Genomic DNA, 13015 nt, shown 5'->3' with positions numbered 1-13015 from the left:
GGATTAATACCTCCACTGACATCCTATTTCACTCAGGAAATTAAGACACTTATCTTAGAAAATGCTTGCATGTGACATGACAAAAAATTTCTAATACACAGTATTTTTAATACCTACAGTGACCTGTAAACCCCCATTCAGCCTGGCTCCTTTGTCTTCTCCAACTCCGGGTTTGTGAATTTCTGCCATCCTCACTCTGCTCTAGCTGCAGGTCCACCTGCAGTTTCCTGAGTGGAGACAGATTGCACTAGCAGCCAACAGCCCTTTTGAGGTGCTCTTCTTTCAGAAAGCCTCCATGTTTTTTTCCATCTTATTCAGGTTTGACCTCTAATGTCCCCTCCTTAGGGAAGCCTCCCAAATCACCTTTCATCCCCAATTCTGGATTTCTCTCCCCACTTCAGTGTCCTCACTATTCCTCATCAACAGATGGTACATTCTACATTGTTCTTCCTTCTTTTGTTTTCTGTTTTCCTCCCCTCCCTAAGAGGGTAAAGCCAATGAATTCAGAGATTTGTACCTATTCTGTTCACTGCTGTTTTTCTAGTGCCTATGATGGTTTTTTTTCTTACACACTGTGTGGCTAATGCATATCTATTATTAAATATAATGTGTAGGTATTTTTCACCCATAGAGGCAATATAACCATTCCATTTTGGTAGTTCCATTTCAGAAAAGAGGCTGTTTTTGTATTTTGGAATATTAATAGTAAAGGATTAGGTTAAACAGATGGCATATTACGTAAACAGACATTATATGAACAGCTGCTAAATTGAAATATATTGGACTTTACAATACTTTCAATATAATAAAACCTCATCTGAACATGGCTAATTCTATAGTAATATCCATAAATTACCAATCATTTGAAATTCATAGCTTTTATATTCTCTTATTAACCAATAAAATGATAAATATAAAATAAAAGAGGAGAGAATAAATGGAAATATTTAATTTGTATTAAACAGTAAATTCCCAGCAATAAGTAAGACCTGGAACCATGTGAATGGGGAGAGACTCTTGGAACTAAAAAGCCCATAATTGATTTCAGAAAGCAGTGGCGTGTCCCCTGTGCCTCCAAAATGTTGCTTTTTCCCTCTCTAATACTGCATTTCAAAGATACCGCAGATGTGGCTGGACCTAGAGAGGAGGAGATGAGGAAATGGACAAGTTATATATTTTTGTTGTTCTTAGAACTCTCCTTTTACTGTGTTTTTATTTCCCCTTCTGCTTTCCTGCCTCCTGCTGGATATGTCTCGCTTTCTGTCACAGGTATTTCTCAGATCCTTGATGAACCCATCTGTCTGAGTTCTCCAGCAGAGCCTCTGCAACAGAAAAGGGGAATCATTTAAGAGGATGAATGCATTAAAAGTAAGAAATGGCAGGCCTCCAAAGAGCTGCCCCTGAGTGACAGGTAGTTGACAGAAGGCCATGGAAAAAGACAGGAAGCTAGATTTCTGTTATCAAGAACACAAGAGGCAAGGAAGACGGTCCAATTTCAATATGAATTAATGCTTCTTTTACGAAGGTCACTAGGTTCACCACCTTTGAAGACTTACCAGTCATCAAACTCCAGAGACCTACCTCTGGTAGGTCCGTATCTCCCATTGCCCTGACTCACAGCCCCAGGCCTCTCTCCACTAGCATCTCTGCCTTCCTCACTTCTCAATTTTGCCTTTGGTTTGCTGCCATAGGCACTTGGTGAGACAGTCTTGCACTGGAGGTATTTTTCTCTGGTCTGTTAAGTCCTTTTGGCTCTGCAGATCCCATAGACTGTTTTGATGGTCTGTTTACGCTTCTGAGAGCACACAAATGAGGGAGGAGAGCAAGGCTGGTATGCTGTTCTTCAACTTGTCCTATGGTAGAACAAGGCAGGGGTTCTCAGATCAGGGTGAACCATCTTTTCACCTACTTTTTAACTAAATGGCTCAGTTACAAGGTTCTGTAAATACCTGTTTTCTGAGAAACTCCACCTTCAAATAAATAAACCCACAAACCATAAAATTGTCTGCGTCAGGAAATTGTCATGAAGAGAATTAAAGGAAGATAAGATGCTAGGAGGTGATGTTAATTTATGTAAATTGATGAGAGTTTTCTCTAAAAGGTGACATTTGATGAGGGATCTCTGTTTCCACGCTAGATCATGTCCCACTAGAACGTGCATCCAGTAGGGCAAGTATTTATTGTTTATCCCTACTCTGAACCTAGGGCTTAAAGCAGTACTGACATATATTGGAGATCAGAACTAATTTGTTGAAAAAATTTGATGAATTAAGTAATACTCTCTTCAGTCTTCCCTTTTTAAAAACCACATGGAATTTGGTAAGACATTAAAATATTCTTATCACAATTAATTATATAATCTCTTTCTAAAAGTTTAGTCCTCAGCCGACAGGATTGGCTAATTGGAGCAGTTTATTACCAGAAAGATTATTTTTCTTAAAAAGGAACCCACAAAAATGACACAGTAACACAGTGAACATAATGAAAGTGGAGTTTGGAACCTTTTGCCCCTTCAGTTTAATTCATTTTATCTGGGATTTATTTCTTCTGGAGGAGTGACTGTTTCTCCACTCAGGATGTAATGCAAAAATTCTTTCTTTGGTGAATTTCGTTTTCTCCTGAAACAGAAAGAGGACTGTGGATATCAGATTCAAACCAACCTTTTCAAATCTGCCTGTCAGATGTGTGACTTATATATAAAATAGTAAAACAAGAAGGCACTTGGGGCCTTTACAGATTAATAGGTTTTAGAATCATTCACCTCCAAGTCTGCACTTCAAATTGACCTAGTTCAAAGTGGTCAAGGTGGAGCATTTCTGTTATATATATTTAAAATCCTATTTCAGTTCCAAAAGTAGTGTTCAAAGACATGGAGAGCAAAGTTGAAACAAGGGAGGAAAAGGGCTGGCAGATGAGAGTCAGAAAAATAAACCTGGAATAAGTTTTGAAACATAGGCAGAACTTAATGACTGCTTTCCTACACACATAAATCAAATTAGTCTAAATTTGTCTTTATGGATAAGTTATATTCATATTTTAAACATAATTTATAATGAACTTGGAATAATTTATAACTTTTCACCTTATTTCTTAAAAAAAAGATTTTTATTCATTCATGAGAGACAGAGAGAGAGAGGCAGAGGCAGAGGGAGAAGCAGGCTCCCTGCAGGAAGCCCCGATGAAGGAGTTGATCTGAGGACCCTGGGATAAGGACCTGAGATGAAGGCAGACACTTAACTGACTGAGCCACTCAGGTGCCTGTTTCACCTTAGTTCTTAAAATTGATGCTTTGCTACAGATGACAGTTTGAACAAGAAGATATTTTTCTTTTTTGAGTTTAGAAAAAATAGAAATTAAAATAGACACAATAATTAGATATTTCTGCTCTGTATAGCAAGAAAGCATGCAGTTTTTCTGTGTAGCTTTTCCTCATTCACCTCTCGAGGGAGCTAGACAAGCTGGTGCAGAATGTAAGGTCCTAGGAGGGGACAAGGAGCAAGCAAAATGCATCTTAAGACAGCCTTTGATTCCCATTCTTTTGTTGCACTGGGGGACAGAAGCAGAAAAAATATGACCAAAAAAGTGATTTAGTTAAAGGACTCTGTAGAATTTAGGCAGAGAAAAATAGCATGTCGAGCACATAATTCTGTAAACATGTATGTGCAAGCACTTGAGGACTCACAAGTGTTTATACTTTGAAATATAGCATTAACTTCTGTCACTTTCCAAAGAGAAAACACACGTTTTCAGATATGTGGAAAAAATGACAAGATCAAAATTACAAGATTTTGACTTTTTTTAATAATATTTAGATTCTATCTCTGCTGTTCTGTTTTCTTTTATCATGATAAATTTGTAATTCATCAAACTCATTGCTTGTTCCTACTTTATTTCCCACTTTTTAAAAAAACATGCAAATTGTTTATGAATTACATAAATATACACATCCATGATATACATAATATATATGTATTAGTTACATGTGTTTTACAGTAATAGTTTTCAAATGCGTTACAAATATAAATAATTTTAAGTGAAAGCATACTTGGAATTTTAATTTGTAAAATACAAATGTGGCCCCTTAGGTCTTTTTTTTGTGTTTTGTTTTGTTTTGTTTTGGCCCCTTAGGTCTTCAGCATATTTCTCCTTTTTTACTAGGATTATGTAGATATGCATTGAATTAGGGAAATACATATGTTAGGCCTTTTTTAAAAAATAAGCTTCCTAAAATGGACATTATCTTTTTTAGTTCATTAAGCTAACATATAAATTAAGTGAGTGGATTTGTATGGCTCAATATTTATGTTTTTGAGCCCTCATACATAAATACGCAGTTGTATATATGGAAGTAAATTTTAGAAAGGGACATATGAACTTTCTTAAATGAAAAATGATAAAAACAACATAGTGAAAGACTTTATAACAGAAACCATCTCTGTGTCCTGTACAAACAAACATACCCAAAATAAAGAGAGGTTCAGAAAGATTAAAAATAAAAGGCACATGGAAAACAGTGACTGTAATCTAATCAGGCATGATATAAATCAAGCCAAAAAATAGTATTTAATAGAAAGAAGACCTTGCAACACCAAAGGCAAAAATTTACAATGAAGAAATTTAATATCTATGTACTCAATAATACAACAATTGCTGCATAAAAAAGTAATAAAATCCAAGTAGCATCAGTAAGATTTTCAACAATTCTAGGAGAATGTGCATATATCTTTCAGATTAAGACAGAATCAGAAGAAACACAATATTCAAAATGGGACAGTGCCAACATAATCAGTAAGGTAGATATCAGGAATTTATAGTGAGCTCCAAACCCCAACAATGAGGAATGCAGTTGAACACGCAACATTTACAAACGCTTACACTCTATTAGGCCATAAAGAAAATCTCCATAAATATGAAAATACAGAAATGATGAACATTTTCTGAACATGATTCCATAGAAGTAGATTCTAGGCTCAAAAAGTAAGTATCTATGCAGTCCGAATTTAGGATACTGAAAGAATTGAACCAAATAGTAAATGGAGGAAACTTAGTTACTATAAAGGCAGCACTTAATGTTATTGTTGACAAAGTGGAATAAACAGCTGAGTTAAACAACTTTTAAAAGTCATGAAATAATTATACAAAACAAAAAGGAGAAGCCGGTATTTACAACAACATAAGCCATAAGAAGGAGAAAATGGCCTCCGAAGAGAGAACATTACAAAAATCAGAAGAGATATATGTGCATAACTGTATGCAAATAAATTTGAAAATCTAGATGAAATACATAACTTTCTGGGAAAATAAAATATGCTCCAATTGGGAGATACTCAAAACAGAAAGTTCAAACAGAGTAATTTCATAGAAGAACCAGAAGAATGTGGCAGACTTCTCTTGCATGAGATAAGTAGGCCCAAAATAGTTTCACTTGGGGATTCTCAAATACTGAAACATTTTTTTTTAATTCAAATGCTACTTAAACTACTCATGGGTTTTGAAAATTAAAGCTTTCAAAAATTTTATATAGCAGGTATAAGAATGGTGCCCAAACCTGAAAAATGTTAAGCACAAGAAAGAGAACTGTTGACCAATCTCATTTATGAAGAGCAAAGCAAAAATCTGAACTATCATTTAATCAAAAATAAACCAAGAATATACTAAAATTATGATATATGTGACCTAGTGGGGTTTGTTCTAGAACTGCTAAGGTAATTCAGAAAATGTAAATCCATTAATATATCTTGTGTTAATCTAATAGGAAACAACAGCAACAACAACAACATATGATCATCTTACTAGAAGCTGAAAAGGAATTTGACAAAACTCAAATCCCAGTCCTTAAATGAAACCACTCAGTAAGATGGGAACTGATGGATTTTTTCATGATGAAATACAAATTAGCTTTTGAGCTCACATCTTGCTTTATAGAAGTTATTATATCTTTGCCCAAAACTCCAAGAAAAATCTGTTTTGCTTCTATTTCATATGCTTTTGTAAGTATTAGCCAATGAAACAAGCCAAGGAAAACTAGCAGAGACATGGAAGTTGAAAAGGAAGAGAACAAAATGGCACTTACATTATGAGGGAGAAGGATATGACTTCCAGTATTATACTCATGTTTCCTTTTGATAAACTAGACAGTAGTCTTACTTCCGTCTGCATAAGGTGCCTGGAGTGGGCTGATGGGCAAATAGGAAGAGCATGACACGTTTAGGGCACACACCATATTGTTACAGCAGCCTTGCCCTCTGCCTATTCTTGTGCCTCCCCTGCACAATCCCATGGTCACCCTGGCACCATCAAGTGGATTATAGTCCTTTGTATCATTAAGCTAAAAAGCATGTCTTTTATATATTTTAGAATTACCAAATTAATCATGAATATAAGACACATTAGAAGACTGGTTAATATTCTTGGACTTCTGCACATATTTGTTTTCATTTTTCATGCATCCTAGGTTCCTAATTTCATTTGCCATGTGATAGGGGTGACTCCCCTATCATTCTAGGTAGAGAACTAATGAAGAGAAACATTGTGGGCAAATACAAGCATCCTAGAGAAGGTTTAGGAGAACATTTTTAAAGATGTAGAGCTGTAGCTCACCATGTGCCCTTTACTGACTCTTCTCTGGGCATCTGTTTCATTATCTGTGAAATTATCCTCAGTCTCATACTGACACTGTTTATGTGGGTTGAATGGAAATAACATTGTCATCATGAAATGGAGAGCTCTATATAAATGAGATGTATTATTTTTACAAAAATGAATTATTTTGGAAAATTGAGAACATAACCACTTAAGGGGTGGAACACAGCAGCTGTTGAACAGTACACTTATAGAACTACAGTACAATTTGGAACAGGGTGCCAGAATCTGCTAATTTTATTTTTCAAAATGAAATTACTGGAAGAATTTAGCTCTGCCGCACAGTGCAATTATCTAAATGGGAATTGGCTGGGGAACAAGGGTTAATAACCTCATCTCTTTCAGGGTCTTGGTTTTAATTTGTTATCAAAAAATGAGCTGATTTACACATTACCAAAATGGAACACATTAATAATATATAAATTTAAGTTTTCCAGTGATCAAATCCTCTGCCTTATTCTTGGAACCCTTGTTTTGGTTTCTTGGTTCTGTTTTCATTTCTATTTTCCTATAGGTAGAGCCTAAAACATTCAAACTCTCTGGACCCAGACTAATCAGATTATCGAAGTCCATAATCTTAAAGAAGTAGTTGGCAAAATATGCTGAATTTAGCATATTGATGGTAAAGATAGCATATAAGAGAGTGGCTGTCATTATCTTTTTTTTTTTTTTTTCTAATCTAGATGATACTCAGGAGAGTAAATATAATTCATTTATGAGAAGGGAACTAGATAAATTCCACTGGAAAAGCTATTATTAATCAGTCTTGATTGGGTTGAACCCTTAACTTCTATATGTAAGACATCCTTAATTGTATTATGTTTTGGAATAGTTGTTAATATTGTTCAATTATTGAAGTCTTCAATTTGATACTACTTCCCCCTTCTTATTGCCAATAGAACATTTTCCCACATAATCTATCATTGCAAATAATTCTTAAAATATATTTTACACAGCAGTAAAATTATCCACATGATTTATTAGGCAGAAAAGCAAAAATTAACGTAGTTTGGTAGAATATGTTTCCTTTCTTTGGAACACTGATGTGATGAAGGAGGGTTCTGTTTTCTAAGTTTGAAAAAAAAATTGCCTGGAGCATAATTGGCTAGCTCTATGATTTTAAATAATTAATTCAAATTTTATTTGTTTTGGTGATTTCCTCTACATAATATAAATAATTGTATACATGAGATTCAAATCAAATAAGTTATTATTATTCCCAAGAAGGAAATAATAGGAAAGATAATGAATCACAGTATTGGAGATAAAAACTTGTGGTAAATCACTACTGCTCACCAATTCACCCAATTTCCCCTTCTTTCCTGGCACGTGAGAGAACCGTACTATCCATTCTCATAGAGGTGCCACGTGTGCATTACGTGATTCTCTCTGTTCCCTTTTCCAATGGCAGACCTTGAAGCCTAGGCTCATATGGTATATTAGAAAATGATAGTGCTTCCATCAGTCTAGGTCCCTGAGTAGCCACAAGAAAAAAATGTCCCTGCAAAACTGGTATTGGACGTATAATGTGAATGAGAAATTGACCTCTTTTAGTTAGATCCACCGAGAGAAGAAGTTGTTGTTCAGCACAGCATAAAATAACCCATATTTACTATTACACTATTAAAACTGACGTGTCCATAGGTTAAAAGGTAAGAAAAGACATATTCAGAATTGTGAATACATAAAATAAGTTGAACCAGAACAACATAAATGACTCTTTTAATGTTGAATATAATTCATTGTCAACCTGTTTACCAAAAAAGTAGTAATACGTAAGTAACCTTTTTAATAAACACAAAAAACCTGATATTCAAATTAATCAGTCATTTTATATTACTTTGAAAAATTTACAAGAGAATTTTATGAGTACTTTTATTGCTCATCTTCTTAAACACATATGTGCTGAGAAAAGGTAAGGGTTATTAGAGTTTTCAATACGGTAATAAATTTAGCACAGTTCCAGGTAACAGAATGGAGTGAGAGTTGAATTATTAGGCATTTTTATGTTTTTGTGGTATATTTCTGAAATATATTAATTTTAATAAATATCTGCTTTGCTATATGCAAGGAAAAATAAAGATTAGAACAAAGGATTCCATAGAGAAGTCTGTTCAGAATTTCTTTTTACACAATCAAATTTTATGAGTCACATTTGATACCCTTAGGAAAAGGTTGCAAGGAAAAGTTTCGGCTCTGCTAAATCAAAGATGTAGAAATAAAAAAAATTAAGCAATCAACCTTCAAATCACTGATATTGTTGTCAGTAAGGGCACAGCTTTGTGCTCCCATTTGCTGATGCAAATCAAGCTAATGATTTTGGCATTTTCAGGAAGGTAGTGTTTGCTGTATTTTGAATATCTCATCCTACCACAGGTGACATATACAATTGAGATTAGGAAGGTAATCAGTAAAAAGAATACATTCAATTTTTTAAAAAAAATGGGCACAATTGCCTTTTTACATAAATGTCATAAGTAATTAGCACAGTGTTAAGATCCAATAAGATGTTCCTCCCAGCAGTCCTGGCAGGTCCTTAGTAGTATCATAACTGAACACACTAGAATGGGGTTCGTTCTTAAATAAAGTGTATAAAAGTACCAGAAGTTTGGAAGAATATGAAAAGCAGAACTAATGGAATGAGAAAAGCAACTCTTTTCACTTTACTTGGTATTCTGCAGCCCTTCTGAAACATGAACAACATAGCTTCCATCACGAACCTGGCAATTCTGTATATAGCCAGGAATTTTGTCTGCTTGTTCCTTACCTCAGAATCACTCATGGAGACACCAGAAAACCAACTGTCACAACTCTATCTTAGTTTAGTAGTGCTGCCTTTAACCTTCTCATTAGGTAAATTTTAAAGTTAAACTAATGAATTTAAGCTTTAGATTATTTCTGCACATGGGCCTCTGAGTGCTCGAGTTTATAAAGTGTTCTGCATAGAGAGAAGAAGCCAGATTACAATTAAGAAGCATTTCTGGGTGACCATTTCTGGTAGAAAGACCAGACAAATCTTCACAGAAAGTTAATGAGATTTACAAGACTTCTGTTAATTATTTTCTGTAAAATATATCTACTTTCATACCTAGTTTTATATTTGTAATTATTCTTTTTCTAAAATAAGACTCCTCAACTTTCCTAAGACTTTGGTCTCTCCAAACCTGGAACTTCTCCCCAGGAAAAATGAGTTCATACTCTTTACCCCATCACTGACTTATATAACAGAGCCCCTGTGTCACTCATCTACAGCTATTGTAATGTTTGTTACCTGTCCTCAAATTGCAATGATTTATAACTATAAGCACTTAACTCACAAATATGGAGGGTAATATCAGCTAAATTTAGTTGGACTCTCAAGTCTGGGGTCAGGTGGGTAGAAGCTGAGCTTGGATGGTTCTAGCTTGGTCCACTGGGTTAACTTGGCTCTATTCCATATGTCTCTTCTCTGTTGGGCTTCTCTGTGCATCTTCACACAGCAATGGCAGAGGGAACATGTAAAAGCCGGTGTAACCATCTGTACATCCCATCCACTAACATCTCATTAACCAAATCACAGGGAGGGCTTAGCTCAGAATCAAAAGTACAAAAACAACTTGTAACTTTGGAAAGTGCTCATTAAAATATTTCAAGTTCTGAACTTTTAAAGATATAAACTGAGATATTTACTGTTAATATTAGATGATAGATATTAGTTCTTAGATTTGCTTCAAAATAATATGAAAAGTGGAAAATGTATGGGAATGAGAGGAAGTAAGATAGATCATGAATATTTCTCAGGAGTATCTCAACTTTATTGAGGTTGAGGGGTGGCTACATGATGTTTATTATCTTACTTTTGCAAATGCTTAGGGAGGGAGGGATGGAGCCTTTATTAGCCAATCATTGCACTAAGGATAATGGGGTTATCTTTAGCAATAATTGACTCTTTTTAGTGTAGGAATTATATAACTTTCATGTAAAATATGATATCTAGAGAAAAATGGAGAATAGAAATTACTTTTATTACGTAATATTAGTTGGTTATATAAAAAAGAACAAATGTCTTACCAACTATGTACCGTTAAGAAAGATTTGTTTCTAGTTGATCATTGCATACATTTATGTAATTAACAACTATTTACTGAGCTCCATCTATGTGCCAGGCACACCTCTGGGCTCTGCCCATAGAGTGAGTTAGATGGATGAAGTTTCTGATCCTAAGGATTTTATAGTTGTATTAGTTTTTATTGTTGCTAACAAATTACCACCACCTTGCTAACTTAACACACACATATACACACACACACACATCTTACAATTCTGTAGGTCAGAAGTCCAACGTGACTCTCAGTGAGCTAAAATCAAGGTGTTTACAGGACTTCATATCTTTCTGATAGCTCTAGAAGAGACCTTGTTTTCTTGCATTTTCCATATTCTGGAGGACTCTCACTTTCCTTGGCTTGTGACTCTTTTTCTTCATCTTCACAGTCAGCAATGTTACATTCCTTTGTGCTTTTCTGCTATAAACCTATTTCCCTCTGACTACAGCCAGGAAAGGTCCTCCATTTTTAAGGATCCACATGATTAAGTTGAGCCTACCTGGACAATCTAGAATAACCCTCCTTGTCTCAAGGTACTTAATTACATCTGGAAAGTTCCTTTTGTCATGTTAGGTAACATAATTATAGGATCCAGGATTTAAGATGTAAACTTTGGAGGGACATTTTTCTGCTTACTACAATAGCTAAATGATGGGAGAAAAAAAATAAGTCAAAGATATACTTTCAGACACTGATGTATACTATAAAAGCCATGAAGCAGTGATATGATAGTTACTTGCAGAACGTGTATAAGAGAAGCCCTCAGTAAGGAAGTGGCATTTAAGTTGGGACTCTTATTAACAAATGGAGATAATGTTGCAAAGCTGGTGGGCAGATCATTTCTAGTAAAGGCAAAGACCATATAAATGCCCAAAGTGGAAGAATAGTAAGAAGGTTAATAAATGAACTGGATCCTAAAAAGCTAAGGGGAAAGTAGTATTCTATGAGTCAGGAGAGTTAGTTAGGGTCCAGATTTACTGGCTTGTATAGTATCTGATTTGCTCTCATTTACTCATTTTATATCAATTGACATGAAGAGCCAACCAAGGGCTTTAAGGAAAGAAAAGACAACCTGATTTATGTTTAAAAATAATATCTGGCTGGGGCACCTTGGTGGCTTAGTTGATTAAGTATTTGCCTCTTGAGTTGGGCTCAAGTCATGATCCCAGGGTTGTAAAATTGAGCCCTTGGGCTCCTTGCTGGATGTGGAGGCTGCTTGAGATTCTCTCTCTCCCTCTTCCTCTGCCCCTTCTCCCATTTGTGTGCATTCTCGTTCTCTCTCTCTCAGAATTAAAGTAAATAACATCTGGCTGCTTTGTGATAATAAACTGTAGTTGTCTCTTCTCCATAGCTCCTATTACAGGCCTTGGTTATTATGTCCTAAATTAGTAAACTGATACATTTCCAATATTATTTAACAAAGTACTCCTTTTCAGTTATTAATGCTGATTTTGGAAAAGGATCCAAAAGGATATGAAAAGGATTCAAAGGGATATGAAATTTAGAATGGATAATGGAAGAATTAGTCAAATCGGCTAAATTATTATTTATTTTATGTAAACTTTTTTCAGTAGAGGTAATTTTATTTAGCATTTGTCTTACAGGTTCAAATAGTATTAAGAATAAAATGTTCACATATGTTTTTAACAAAAAATCACATATATTTTAACAAAAAACCCCAGTTGTCTAGGGCCCCCCTATCATATTAAATCTAAACGAGAAGAAAACCAATCATCCCATATTAAAATGTTCAAAACCAGTGCTATTATTTAAATTTCTGGGTAGGCAACTATTTCACAGGACTTATTTTCTGAATATATGGGTAAAAATTTATAGGATTGGCAGGAGATAGATGAAAGAAATACTACCTTATCAGAAATTTATGCTATTTTGATGAATGGGAGAGAATGATCCACGTTTATAAGTTGTACTGTACTAAATGGATGAGCTGTGCTGTTTTCTCTTGTAATATACTCCACTTAAAAGATCATTCTGTGAACAGCGAAGTTATTGGGAGTAGTTTAGATGGTCAAATTTGCACATATTATTAGCTGGTGGCTAGGGAAACCATAAAAACAAAGTTAACTGTTGAAGGCATATACCTTCTACCCACCCTATCAGAACGAAGATACCAAGTTCTTATAGTGGCAGTGAGTGTTCTAAAATCTATATGAGGTTTTAAATTATATCCTTCTGTCTCTTCTGCATGGTACACATATAACCAGGACTATCCCTCTGGCAAAGAGTTCTGGACTCTTGATAATATTGATAAAAATTGAATTAAAATTTAG

The 13015-nt window shown here is 34.8% G+C and overlaps 1 long non-coding RNA gene across 2 annotated transcripts; it reads right to left on the bottom strand.

Moving 5' to 3' along the window:
* Nucleotides 1-975: 975 nt before the first annotated feature.
* LOC112650555 (uncharacterized) lies at nucleotides 976-12808 on the bottom strand. Of its 2 annotated transcripts, none has more exons than XR_004803923.2 (4): nucleotides 12593-12808; nucleotides 6074-6176; nucleotides 1557-1853; nucleotides 976-1322 (listed from the first exon to the last, which is right to left on the bottom strand). It is a non-coding gene; the product is annotated as an uncharacterized LOC112650555 (long non-coding RNA). The 2 variants fall into 2 exon arrangements; XR_007401041.1 differs by having other exon boundaries at nucleotides 1582-1853.
* Between the last annotated feature and the right edge of the window lie 207 nt (nucleotides 12809-13015).

Source organism: Canis lupus, chromosome 11 (genome assembly GCF_003254725.2).
Source record: "Canis lupus dingo isolate Sandy chromosome 11, ASM325472v2, whole genome shotgun sequence".
Lineage (NCBI taxonomy): Eukaryota > Metazoa > Chordata > Mammalia > Carnivora > Canidae > Canis > Canis lupus.
Note: the sequence above shows the minus strand (reverse complement) of the source record. Positions and strands in the feature narration are given on the sequence as shown.